Genomic DNA, 14,662 nt, shown 5'->3' with positions numbered 1-14,662 from the left:
TAGTTAAAGAAATAAATGACAAATTTTTGACTAGGTAGAGGCCAGAACTAGCATGAAAAGAACATATTCAAGAATACTTCGGACATAAAACTGAAAGAACTTGATGATTGATTAGTTGTGGGAGATCAGGACCTGGGGTGAAGGTGGAAGGATAAGAATGATTCCAAAAATCTGACTTTGGGTGGATGGAGGTCCTACCTCAAAAAAAAGAGGTAACAGGTTTTGGGGGAAAGCTGATTTCACTTTTATCAGACATAGTTAGAGTATCTTGCATGTTCAGGCCAAAGGCTTGGGAGAGAGATCTTGAAGGGAGATTCAGATATGGGAGTCATTAGCATGGAGGCGTGAATGTGGCCAAGATCCGCAGAGACTGTGGGGAGTGAGGAGAAATGTGCACCCATGAAGAACACATCAGAACACCAATATTTAAGGAGTGGGAATAAGATGACTCCATAATGGAGAATAAAGAAAGAAGGTGAGAAATGTTATAAGAGAAACAGGTGAGTGTAGTCATGTGAGGATTGAGGGAATATCCAACAGTGTTTAATAAAACATAGAAGCTAAATCAGGAAAGGACCGAAATTTGAACAAATATTTACTGTTAATTAAACAGATCCCTGCTTACCCTCCTGATATCATCTCATGCCCCAGCTCCCCTCGTTCCCTTTCTTCTAGCCCCACTGCCTTCCTTTAGCTCCTTAAACAAGTCAAAATCTTTCCTACCTCAGGACCTTCATACATGTTGTACCTTCTGCCTGGGATGCACCTCCTTCTATTCTTCACATGCCTAGGTAGGTAGATGCTGAGCAAGTAATCACTGATGATCATAATAATAGAGAAAGCATCTTGGCATAAGCGAAGAGTGCCTTTAAGATTTTTTGAAATGATTTTATAATAAACATTGGTCATGCTCTCCATAATTATCAGAAAATCACACTTCTCAGTCTAGGTCATTCCAAGGCAATATCAATGGGTTTAATTTTATTGATGCATTCTTTCTTTAAGAAAACATAAATCACATGGTGATCCTAATGTCTCTAGATGTTTTTTTCTAAATAGGTAAGAATTCTCTAGTTCCTAATATACTATACCTTAGTTCTGTCACATTACAGCATAGTTTCCCAGAGAGGTGCCCCTCTGGGAATTTAGATGGCCTCATAGTAATAATATCTCTTGAATCACTGGTAGCACACAAATTATTTTAAAATGAAATTGCATTAAAAAAATTCCAATTGAATATTGGCATGTGGTTTCCATGTTAATTTTAATTGTATGTGTTATAAAGTGTAGTCGAAAATCTCTTCTATGCCTCTAGCTCCTCTCTGTCCCTGCTGCCGCTGCCACAGTTCGAGCACTCTTCCTCCTGACTAACTCCTCTTGCCTTAAGTACCACTGTCTTCCAAGCTGTTCTCCACTCGGCTGCAGGGTGATCCTTCTGCATGCAAGTTGGAGCCTATTGCTTCCTCGCTCAGATTTCTTCAGGAGTTCCATTGCTTACAGTATAAAGTCTAACCAAGGGGCACCTGGGTGGCTCAGTCGTTAAGCGTCTGCCTTCAGCTCAGGTCATGATCCCAGGGTCCTGGGATCGAGCCCCGCATCGGGCTCCCTGCTCCGTGGGAAGCCTGCTTCTCCCTCTCCCACTCCCCCTGCTTGTGTTCCCTCTCTCACTGTGTCTTTCTCTGTCAAAAAAAAAAAAAGAAAAAGGAAGATTTAAAGTCTAACCAACAGTGTAGAGGTCCAATCTCTTCCTGCGGTGGCCCCTACCTACCCCTACTGCCTCACTTCCACCAGATGCCCACTTCTCATTGTTAGCCCCACGGACACACAACTGACTCTGCTGCAGCTCCTCAAACACGTCGCACTGTCCTTGCCTTCCCATCTCTGCGAGTATCCCTCTGTCTGAAACATCCTCTCCCCTTGTCCACCTAGTAAATTCTTGCTTATCCCTTGAGTTTCAACCATGTGAAGCTCTCCTGGAACTCCTGGGCAGACTTAGGATCTCTCTGTCTTGTTTCCACTGTACTTTACAATACCCCCCTAAAGCCATTAGCTCATTATATTTTCGTATTTGTTCCACACCTGTCTCCCTACAACACTGTAAGCTTCCTGATGGTAAAGGTTGGAGCAGCCCATCTTTGGAAAGCCTAGCATAATGTCTAGTACATAGAGGCACGTAAAAGATTTGATTTGTGAGTCAGTGGGTGAGTGAATGAATGAATCTCCTACCATTTCTTTCCTTTCAACCAAACACATACGGCTTCTTTAAAGTCTACACTTTCTCAGCTATGCTGTGAACTGGAGTAGGAGTGCTTACAGCTGCATGTCTTAATCTGATGATACAGTTTCAAGAGACCACCCATCTGCATGGAACACACACATAAATAAGGCCTGAGGCTCAGTGAAGCAAAACCTCTAAAGCAGGAAACACATGAAATCACTTGGGATTCAATAAATAGAAAGAATGGAAGTTAAAAGGAAGCAGGGAAACTCAGAGGCAAATGGGTTTGCCTTGGATTTTCAAAAGCACATAACAAGAAGTCTGCCCTGGTTATACTCTTTCATATCGAGATTGACCTTTTTTTAGTCCTTTCCAGGCCCTTCTCCTAGCTAGTGGCCTTCTATGAATCTGTTGATACCATCATTAGCAATAGTGGTTTTCCTTACAGAGGCTACAGACAATTGTCTCCTGTTTCCAGCAAATTGCCTATTGGAAACATGGCAAAAAGAAGTGACCAACTTAAGCTTGTCATTTCCCTCAAGGAGAATCTTTGGTGCCAGAACCCTCCTCTTGACCTCCATCAGGTAGGAGGCAAGCAGTCTCAAGGCCAGTTGCTCTATTTCTAGGTAACAAAGATGCTGATTTTCTTTCGCTCCATAAATATAAAGAGGACCTATTTCCATGTGTTGACCAAAGCCTGCTTTCCTGTAGACCGATAGGTCAGTAAATTAGATCAGAGTGGTTAATACATTAAAAATTATGATTACAAAACTCATACTAACAATCAAGTAAGTAGAAATAAATAAAAATAATTGAGAAAAAGAAAGGTAAATTATTTTTATAAAATTTTAATTGCTAACCATAGTTTAAAAGGGAAATTCACTTGTGAGGTTAAAATACATTCTGAAGGACTTTGTACAAGATAGCGTTATCAGTGATTTTAGAAAGAGGATGTGTTAACTGAGATAAAACATATTTCCAAGTATAAGTTTTGTTCTTTATCCCTAAAAGAATGTGGTAAGCAGCACCAAATAGAGCAAATCTTCCAGAAAGGAATGTATGAAATATAAACACTAAGTCACATAATTATGAAGGGACATAGATTCTATCCAAAAATTCTGAGAGTATGCCAGAAAGATAAGAGAAAATTGGCTCCATAAAAACAGAGAGTTTTATGGACTACTCATTCATTCACAAATATTTATTCATTGTCGGGTTGCCTGGGTGGCTCAGTCGTTAAGCGTCTGCTTTTGGCTCAGGTCATGATCCCGGGGTCCTGGGATCGAGCCCCGCATCGGGCTCCCTGCTCAGCGGGAAGCCTGCTTCTCCCTGCCCCACTCCCCCTGCTTGTGTTCCCTCTCTCGCTGTCTCTCTCTCTGTCAAATAAATAAATTTAAAAAAAATCTTAAAAAAAATATTTATTCATTGTTAACTCTGTATTAAACACCATGCAAGGTTCTGGGCGTACTACATTGACAGCCATAGTTCTGGTCTCAAGGTATAGTCTAGTGGCAAAACAATAACAACAAGAGTAACAACACTGCTTGGTTAAAAGTTACCAAAAGCATAAGTTCAAAGTGTGTGTTCACATCTTATCTGGTGACACCACACTAGGATACCTTGGGCAAGTTCCTTAGCCTCTCTGTGCCTCCATTTCCCTGTCTTTAAAACAGTGTTTATAATATACTTTCCTCAGAGTGTTGTAAGGAGTAAATAAGATAATAAATGTAAACTGCTTAGCACAGTTCCTGGCACATGGTAAGCACTCAAAGTATCTCAGCAATGATTTATTCGAATTAAGACATATGAGGTATATTTGATGTGACGAGATATACATACGCTATATCTTGGCAGCATGGATGAGTGGAAAATGAGTGCTTATGTCTCTGTTGTCTATTTGTAGAGAAGTCAGGGGACACTTTTCAGCTTTTGAGGTGCAGCTGAAAGCTTCAGTAGGTGTTTGCGAGGTAAAGACGGACATTCACAGTGGAGAAAGAAGCAGGTGGGAAGGTGTGGAGACATGAGAGAGGGTTATGTGTTGGGGGATCCACAGGCGACTTTGTATTGTCATAGCATGGCCCAAGGAGATAGGGAATGAGGCTGGAGAAAGGTGGAGGGCAGAATGTGACTGGCTTTGGGTGCCCTGCAAAGTGATTCAGACTATGTCCTATATGGAATGGGAGCCACTGAAGAACTCTGAGTAGAATTCACACAGCTAGAAATGAGGTTTTGATAGTGGTGGCAGAAGGGACATGTATGAGAGATATTTAGGAAGTATATAGGTGGGGCTTGCTGATTGATTGGCTGGATATGGAGAGCAGAGGGGATAGGAGGAAACATAGACGATGCCCAAGTTTTTACTTGGTCAGCTGCAGACATGGTGGTACTGTTAACCAGAAAAAGAACCTAAGAGAGAGATTAAGACATTAATTCCATTTTAGACATGTTTGATTCCAGTACTAGGACACATCTCTCTACACCATGGGCCCCTTCAATCCTGCGTGACAAAAAGAAGACTTAGCCATTTGACTATTGAAATCACCATTTTTGTTTTGTTTTGTTCCTCAGTATGTCTGGCAAGGGATCATAGGAATTAGGTATATTACAATTCAACCATTAACTGAAAGCAGAAAATTTACACAAAGATTTTCAACAACCTCCCCCAAGTTCTATCCCTTCTATCATGACTTACATCCCATTTTTATCCTCAAAAAAAAGGGGGGCCAGCAAACATGTAGAAGAATGAAACTGGACCATTTTCTTACACCATACACAAAGATGAAATGGATGAAAGACCTCAATGTGAGACAGGAATCCATCAAAATCCTAGAGGAGAACACAGGCAGCAACCCCTGTGACCTCGGCCGCAGCAACTTCTTGCTAGACGTGTCTCCGAAGGCAAGGGAAACAAAAGCAAAAATGAACTTTTGGGACTTCATCAAGATTAAAAATCCTCTGCACAGCAAAGGAAACAGTCAACAAAACTAAAAGGCAACCTACAGAATGGGAGAAGATATTTGCAAATGACATATCAGATAAAGATATCTGATCCAAGATCTATAAAGAACTTATCAAACTCAACACCCAAAAAACAAATAATCCAGTCAAGAAATGGGCAGAAGAGATGAACAGACATTTCTCCAAAGAAGACATCCAAATGGCCAACAGACACATGAAAAAGTGCTCCACATCCTTAGCCATCAGGGAAATACAAATCAAAACCACAATGAGATACCACCTCACAGCAGTCAGAATGGCTAAAATTAACAAGACAGGAGACAACAAATGTTGGTGAGGATGCAGAGAAAGGGGAACTCTCTCTTTTTTTTTTTTTTTTAAAGATTTTATTTATTTATTTATTTGACAGAGAGAGAGAGCACAAGCAGGCAGAGCGGCAGGCAGAGGGAGAGGGAGAGGGAGAAGCAGGCCTCCCACTGAGCAGGGAGCCTGACACAGCGCTCGATCCCAGGACCCTGGGATCATGACCTGAGCCAAAGGCAGATACTCAACCAACTGAGCCACCCAGGCACCCCAAAAGGGTAACCCTCTTACACTGCTGGTGGGAATGCAAGCTGGTACAGTTACTCTGTAAAACAGTGTGGAGATTCCTCAAGAAGTTAAAAATAGAGCTACCCTATGACCCAGCAATTGCATTACTGGGTATTTACCCCAAAGATACAAATATAGTGATCCGAAGGGGCACATGAACCCCAGTGTTCATAGCAGCAATGCCCACAATAGCCAAACCATGGAAAGAGCTGAGATGTCCATCAACAGATGAATGAATAAAGAAGATGTGGTGTATATATATATATATATATATATATATATATATACACAATGGAATATTACTCAGCCATCAGAAAGGATGAATACATACCATTTACATCGACGGAGGGTATTATGCTGAGTGAAATAAGTCAATCAGAGAAAGACAATTACCATATTGTTTCACTCATATGTGGAATATAAGAAACAGCACAGAGGATCATAGGGGAAAGAAGGGAAAACTGAATGGGAAGTCATCAGAGAGGGAGAAAAACCATGAGAGACTTTTAACTATAGGAAACAAACTGAAGGTTGCTGGAGGGGAGGTAGGTGGGGGGATGGGGTAATTGGGTGATGGGCATTAAGGAGGGCACGTGATATGATGAGCACTGGGTGTTACACACAACTGATAAATTATTGAACACTACATCTGAAACTAATGACGTACTATATGTTGGCTGATTGAATTTAAATTTTAAGAAAGGGGGGCAACAAGAAAGGAGGCTTCTTATGTTTTCTGTCAGGGACCTTTTGTTCTTTTTAGATTTCTCATGATCTAAACCTCCAATAAGTACATCAGAGTCCTCTAGACTCCTGGGTCCTCCATTGCATCTTATTTCATACAATGTGTTTTCTAATATCCTATATTCAAATACCAAATATCTTAAGGTGCACAGGTCATATTTATAGGTTTCCCAGCCAGGGAAATCTAGGACCTACAACAAGAATCATAAAAGTTGCAAAATTCAGAGGAAAGAGTAAAGTACTTAAATCAAAGAAAAGTCCATCATGAGCTATTCACCTTCAAGCAGACTCCTTACTGAAGCTAGCAGAAAGAGTAGGAAGAACCCATTAAAACTTTGTGGTTTCCAGTTTGAATACTAGTCCTCTGAAAGTAATGATACTGAGTTTGAGGTGCTTATGGCACATTCAACCATCTAATTATCAATTAGGAAAGATCCAGAGCTCAGGAAAGAGATCTGGGACAGATGTAGAGATGGTTGACGTGGTTGAAGCTACAGATGAGATAGGAGAAAAGAGGTGAAGTTCAAGCCTCTGGGAAACATCAGTACTTATTGGGTGGATTTGAAAGATGAACCTACAAAGGAAACTAGAAATGAACATCCAGACGAGTAGGTGAGGAAGGAGTTCAGACTTACCAAGGGAATCAAGGGAGGTGGTGTTTCAAAAAGCAGATTGTCAGCAAGGTCAAACTTCACGGGTGGCTCTAGTAATATGAAGATAAGAAAGTATCAATTTTTGTAAAACAAAATTGCTCATCCATGTATATAGTTATACATGGCAACATTCATAGCTCAGTATTTTGCTTGAATATTGGTGCTTTGTGCTATTATAGTTTGTTTGGAACAGACAGTAAACTGCCCAGAACTGTTGTGGGTCTGTGTAAAGGAATTAAGCATGGTGTTAATGTGTTTTTTTTCTTTTTTAAAAAATATTTATTTATTTATTTGAGAGCGAGAGAGAGACAGAGACAATACAAGCAGGGGGAGAGGCAGGGCAGAGGGAGAGGGAGAAGCAGACTCCCCGCTGAGCTGGGAGCCCGATGCGGGACTCGATCCCAGGACCTGGAGATCATGACCTGAGCCGGAGGCAGATGCTTAACCATCTGAGCCACCAAGGCACCCGCATGGTGTTAATGTTTTATATAATTCTTGGTAGATATACAAAAAGACGTAATAATGGACACATGTATTGTCTTTTCCAAATTATCCTAAATTACTTTTCACAAACATTGAGAAATTTCATGCATTTATTCATTCATTCTTTTCTTTGTCCTTTTCTTCTTTCTTTTGATACATAATTAGCTAAGTCCTATTATATTTAAAGCAGAAATTCTAAGTTTGAGTGTAAAAACAGTAATAAGACAAGCAGTCTGCCTGGACGTTGTTATAAGCTTTATCCCCCATCAATTTTTCTCTTCTTTTGAACAGAACATTTAGTTATTTTGGCCACTTGCTTTCCTTATGGGTTGTAGCAATTTTTATTGCTATCGGCATTAAAATAAATATGGTAGCCTTACACTCCTTTACCAATACTGCCTGTTTTAACTTCACAAAAATAACTAGGAATTAAAACTTTATTGTTATTTGAATTTGCATTTTAAAAAATTCTAATAATATTAATAATTTTGTCCTATATATGCTGCTTATCATTGCAATTATATTTCATCTTACATGAATTTTCTGTTGAAATTCTTTACTCACTTATACATTGGGATCTCAATACTTCCGCCAATTTGTATGAATTGCTTATAATAATGTAGTTATTAATCATTTGTCATATTTTCATATTTTCTCCATATCTTTACAGTGGTTTATCTCACTATTGTGGAAGAGAGATTTATTTTAGTATTTTAATTTGAAAGCCTATAAGCTACTGCTCATAAAGTCTATTCAAGAAAAATGAATTAAAAGTTGAACAAACTGGGGCGCCTGGGTGGCTCAGTCGTTAAGCGTCTGCCTTCGGTCAGGTCATGATCCCAGGGTCCTGGGATCAAGTCCCACATTGGCTCCCTGCTCTGCGGGAAGCCTGCTTCTCCCTCTCCCACTCCCCCTGCTTGTGTTCCCTCTCTCGCTGTGTCTCTCTCTGTCAAATAAATAAAATCTTTAAAAAAATAAATAAATAAAAGTTGAACAAACTATGAAATCTTATGTAATTTTATGTAGGTTTTTTCCAAGAAATTGTTTCTTTAACCCTATGCAGGACAGATTATAAAGCTTATTTATGCTATTTACTCTTCTGATGTGCCTGTATTAAAGTGCTGGCAGTTTCAAAATGAAACATACTATAAATAAGGATGATTTGTAGCAATGTGGCTGTCAGACAAATTACATTGTATTTTATTCTAAATGCCACTATTCCTAGACCATCTTTCCAAACTTTTTCTAAAAGCAGTGTCTCAGAAAAAAAGCCACCTGCAAGTTTTAAAGAATAAATTACTTTCAGAATGTTAAGCTTTGTTTCATAAGGTTTCATCCACATCAGTTTCATTTATAAAACATGTTTCGTTTATTTTTAAATTATGAGCAAATGTTCAGTCTTATAATAAGGCAAAATATTGGTGTTTTTGTTTTCCTCGGTGTGTTGTCTTTTGCCAACAAGTAACATAATTGCACCAACCAAAACAATAACTTTCTCTTGTATATGTGCTCAGCAGGAATTTGAGGAAATTTAAAGAGAGTCAAGGTAACACAAAAAATTAACTGCAATAATTGTTATGTCTAAAATAATCATATTTTATTCAAGATACCTCCCAAAATATTCAGCAAAACTGAAGAGAAATGATGGTAGAAAAGATAGAAAAGAGCTAATAAATACAGAAGGAAGGGTAGAATGAGAAAAATCAGTATTTTGCAACTCCCAATGAAATAACTGATTTAGGCAAGGATCACCAATTAATGCTAAAACCATTGACGAAAAGGTTTTTGGGAAACAGTATTCTTGTGGTTTCAAAGAATCACACCACAGATTATTTACTAAATAAAAAGTAAAAATATACTCTAATGAAAGATCTATAGTTACTACCTGAATCAAGTGAGTAAGAGCATCACCAATAATGGGACACCTCACATATGTGCCTCCTAAAGGGATGCAACAGCACCTAGGTAGTATTCTTGCAGAATTTTTTTTACCTACATTCTAATCATAAGGAACAATCAGACAAACCCAGAACATGAGACATTCTATGTAATGACTGACCTGGGATCTTTAAAAGTCAATGTCTTAAAAGACAAAATTTAAAGAAAAGAAAAAAGGCTAAAGACACATGACAACTAAATGCAATGAATGAACTCTGACTGGGTCCTGGGATTAAAAAAAAATACTGGCTTTATATTAGATAGTATAGTGTTACTGTTAATTTTAAGTATTATAACACTATATATATTATACTATATAGACAGGAAAATGCCCTTACAGGAGAATATTTAGGGGTAAAGCATCATGATATCTGAAACTTATTTTCAAATGGTTCAGGGAAATTTATAACATATATATTATATTTCATATTTATACATATATATGAAATATATAACAATTGCAAATATCTATGCATTCAACATAGGCGCACCTAAATATATAAAGCTAAAAAGACATAAAGGGAGAAATTGACAATAATACAATAACACAATACAATAATAGTAGGAGACTTTAACATCACTTACATCAGTGGATAGATCATCCAGACAGAAAATCAACAAGGAAACAATGGCTGTGAGTAAGACTAGATGGACTTAACAGATATATATATAGAACATTCCATCCCCAAACAGCAGAATACATGTTCTTTTCAAATGCACATAGAACATTCTCTAGGATAGATCACATGTTAGGCCACAAAACAAGTCTCAATAAATTTAAGAAGATTGAATTCATATCAAGCATCTTTTCTGAATACAATTACAAGAAAATTATAAGAAAAAAATTACAAGAAAAAATCAACTACAAGAAAAAAAACTAAAAAAAAACCCCACAGCGCATGGAGACTAAACAACATGCTACTAAACAACCAGTGGGTCAATGAAGAAGAGAAAATTTAAAAATACATGGAGACAAATGAGAATGCAAACACAACAGTCCACAATCTTTGGGATGCAGCAAAAGTAGTTCTAAGAGGGAAGTTTATAGTGATACAGGTCTATGTAAAAACAAGAAAAATCTCAAATAAACAATCTACACTTACACCTAAAGGAATGAGACCAAGAAGAACAAAGCCCAAAGTTAGTTAAAGGAAGGACATAATAAAGAATAGAGTGGAAATAAATGGGAAATAAATGAAATAGAGACCAAAAAAAAAAAAAAAAGAAAGAAAAAAGAAAAGATGAATGAAACCAAGAACTGGTTCTTTGAAAAGATAACCAAAATTGATGAACTTTTAGCTAGGCACATCAAGAGAGAAAGAGGAGTAAAATATTTTCAGAAATGAAAGAGAAGAAAGAGCAACCAACAACATAGATATAAGAGAATACTATGAAAAATTATATGTCAACATATTGGACAACTTAGAAGAAATGGATAAATTCCTAGAAAGTTACAATCTTCCAAAACAGAATGAGGATGAAACAGAAACTTTGAACAGACTGATTATGACTAATAAAATTGATTTGGTAATCAAAAAACTCCCAACAAACAAAAGTCCAAGAAAAGATGACATCACAGATGAATTCTACCAAACAAAAAAACACCTATTCTTCTCAAACTATTCCAAAAATAGAAGGGGAAGGAAAACTTCCAAATTCATTCTATGAGGCCACTATTATCCTGATACCAAAACCAGACAAAGACACTACAAAAAAAAAAAAAGAAAAGAAAAGAAAAAGAAAGAAAGAAAGAGAAAGAAAAGAAAAGAAAACTACTGGCTAATATCACTGATGAACATAGATGTAAAAATCCTCAACAAAATATTAGCAACCTAGGTTCAAAGATACATTTATACCAGGGATGCAAGGATGGTTTAATATTTGCAAATCAATCAATGAGATACATCACATTTACAAGAGGAAGGATAAAATCCATATGATCATCTCAATAAATGCAGAAAAGCCTTTGACAAAATACATCTGTTCATGATAAAAATTTTCAACAATGTGAGTTTAGAGGGAACATATCCCAACATAATAAAGGCCATATATGACAAACCTACAGCAGCCATCATATTCCATGATGAAAAACTGCAATCTTTTCCTCTAAGATGAGGAACAAGACAAGGATGTCCACTCCCACCACTTTTATTCAACAGAGTACTGGAAGACCTAGCCATAGCCATCAGACAAGAAAAAGAAATAGAAGGTATCCAAATTGGTAAGGAATATATATAATATAATATAATATAATATATATATATATAACCCTAAAGATTCCACTCAAAAATTATTAGAAGTAATAAATGAATTGAGTAAAGTTGCAGGATACAAAATTAATATACAGAAAGCTATTGTGCTTCTATATACTACTAATGAAGTAGCAGAAAGAGAAATTAAGAAAGCAATCCTGTTTACAATTGCACCAAAAAGAATGAAATACCTGGGAATAAATTCAACCAAGGAAGACCTGTACTCTGGAAACTATAAGACAATGATAAAAGAAACTGAAGACGACACAAACAAATGGAAAGGTATGCCATGCTCATGGATTAGAAGAATTAATATTGTCAAAATATCCATATTATCCAAAGCAATCTATAGATTCAATGCAATCCCTATCAAGGTACCAATAGTATTTTTCAAAGAATAGAACAAATAATCCTACAATTTGGAACAACAAAAGACCCTGAATCGCCAAAGCCAATCTTGAGAAAGAACAAAGCTGGAGTTATCACAATCCCAGGTTTCAAGATATACTACAAAGTTATAGTAAGCAAAAGAGTATGGTTCTTGCACAAAAATAGACACAGTGATCAATGGAACAGGATAGAGAGCCCAGAAGTAAACTTACACTTATATGGTAATTAATTCATGACAAAGGAGGCAAGACTATACTATGGGGAAGTTGGGAAAACTGAGCAGCTACACAAAGGCAAAAGAATGAAACTGGATCACTTTCTTACACCATGTATAAAAATAAACTCAAAATGGATTAAAGACTTAAATGTGAGACCTGAAACCATAAAACTTCTGAAAGAAAACATTGGCAGTAATCTCTTGGACATCAGCCTTAGAAACATATTTATGAATATGCTTCCTCAGGTTAGAGAAAAAAAGCAAAAATAAACTGTTGGGACTACACCAAAATAAAAAGCTTTGGGGAGCCAAGGAAGCCATGAACAAAACAAAAGTCCACCTAGAGAACGAGAGAAGATATTTGCAAATGATATATCCGATAAGGGGTTAATATCCAAAATATATAAAGAACTTATACAACTCAACACCAAAAAAACCTAATGAACCCAATGGAAAAATGGGCAGAGGACTTGAATAGACATTTTTCCAAAGAAACATACAGATGGCTAACAGATATATGAAAAGATGATCAACATTACTAATCACCAGGGAAATGCAAACAAAAACCACAATGAGATATCACCTCACTCCTGTCAGAATGGCTAGTATCAAAAAGAAAAGAAATAATAAGTATTGGCAAGGATGTGGAAAAAAGAGAACTCTTCTGCACTGTTGGTGGGAATGTAAATTGGTACAGCCACTGTGGAAAATACCGTGGAGTTTCCTCAAAAAATTAAAAAGAGAAATACCATACAATCCAGCAATTTCACAATTGGATATTTACTCAAAGAAAATGAAAACATTATTTGAAAAGATATGTACCCTTATATTTACTTCAGCATTATTTACAATAGCCAAGATATGGAAGCAACCCAAGTATTCATCAATAGATGAATGGATAAACAATGTTCCACACACAGTGGAATACACACACACACACACACACACACACACACACACACACACACACTGGAATATTATTCAGCTATAAAAAAAAGATGAGCTCTTGCCATTTGTGACAACATGGATGGACCAGAAGGTATTATACTAAGTGAAATAAGTCAGATAAAGAAAGACAAATACCATGCGATTTCACTTATACGTAGAGTCTTAAAAATAAAACAAATTAACAAACAAAAACACAAGCACGAATACAGAGAACAAACCCAGTGGTTTGTTCAGAGGGGAGGAAGGTGGGGGGAATGGGCAAATTAGGTGAAGGGAACTTAGAGGTACAAAATTCCAGTTTAAAAAAAAAAAAGTTTCAAGAAAATTTATATATACATATATACTTAAAATATATATACTATGTATATAATATGTATACATATAAAACTGTATTCACAGATATATTAATAAAATGATGCATATTCATACACACATTAATTAAGCAAATGTAGCAAATGATTACAATTGGTGAGTTTAGGTAAAGGGTATATAGGTGTATGACTCAGTTATATGCTAAGTACACACACACACACCATTCCAACATTTGGTAACTAGTTCATTGCTCGAGTCTAACTACATCACCTAAATCATTCCAGATGTAAAATTGGGGTGGGGGGGAGTTGTTTTCAAGGATTTGTTTGCTCTGAAATGTCTTGTGTACGTGGAGCTGTTCCTGGCAGGGTACACTCCTTCAGGTGACCCCAAACTGAACAACTTCCCAAACAATTCACACATTCCTAATGAAGTCTTTGTTCGTGCCATTTTCTCAGCCTGAAACACTATTATTATTTTGCTTGTCAAAATCTTACTCAGTCTTTGAGGCTTAATTCAAATTTCCCTTCTTCCATGGAAGTCTTTTCTAGACTGCCAGGCCCTGCTCTGTGGTCCCCATACCTCTCTTAAAACACATGCTCCTTCTTTTTTGCATTATGCTCACTTATGTATCAACTCATATTCCTTAAAGGTGGAAAAGCTTTGTTTAACACTGTTGCATAGAATGAAGTTCAAATTCCTTAGAATAATGTACAAGGCTCTTGGGACTTAGTGCCTACTTTCTTTTTAGTCTTAGGTCTTGACACTCCCTTCAGTGGACCTGATACCAGAGCTGTAATATAAGCCAATTACTAGGAATTTCTAAGCCCCTCAGATCCAGATCCCTCAGTTCCATGGCCCATGAAGGAGTAAACTGCTCTTTAGGATTCTCGTGAGCTCCTGGGGCCTTGCATTCTCATACAACCTGCAATCCTTCTGACCACACCAGTTGCTTTCC

At 37.1% G+C, this 14,662-nt stretch overlaps 2 protein-coding genes across 3 annotated transcripts in view; one reads left to right on the top strand and one right to left on the bottom strand.

The window, feature by feature from the left end:
- FAM185A (family with sequence similarity 185 member A) overlaps positions 1-14,662 on the bottom strand; it is a 140,347-nt gene that overhangs the window by 15,290 nt on the left and 110,395 nt on the right. For both annotated transcript variants that reach the window (XR_004299084.1, XR_004299085.1), the window contains one exon: positions 7,147-7,214. The gene's annotated coding sequence lies outside the window, so the exon portion shown is untranslated. The remainder of the gene's footprint in view (positions 1-7,146; positions 7,215-14,662) is intronic.
- The window catches only part of FBXL13 (F-box and leucine rich repeat protein 13), a 237,227-nt gene that overhangs the window by 186,757 nt on the left and 35,808 nt on the right, over positions 1-14,662 (top strand). The window lies entirely within an intron of this gene.

Source organism: Phoca vitulina, unplaced genomic scaffold (assembly GCF_004348235.1).
Source record: "Phoca vitulina isolate PV1807 unplaced genomic scaffold, GSC_HSeal_1.0 scaffold4, whole genome shotgun sequence".
Taxonomy (NCBI): Eukaryota; Metazoa; Chordata; class Mammalia; order Carnivora; family Phocidae; genus Phoca; species Phoca vitulina.
This window is presented reverse-complemented; position numbering and strand designations above follow the sequence as displayed.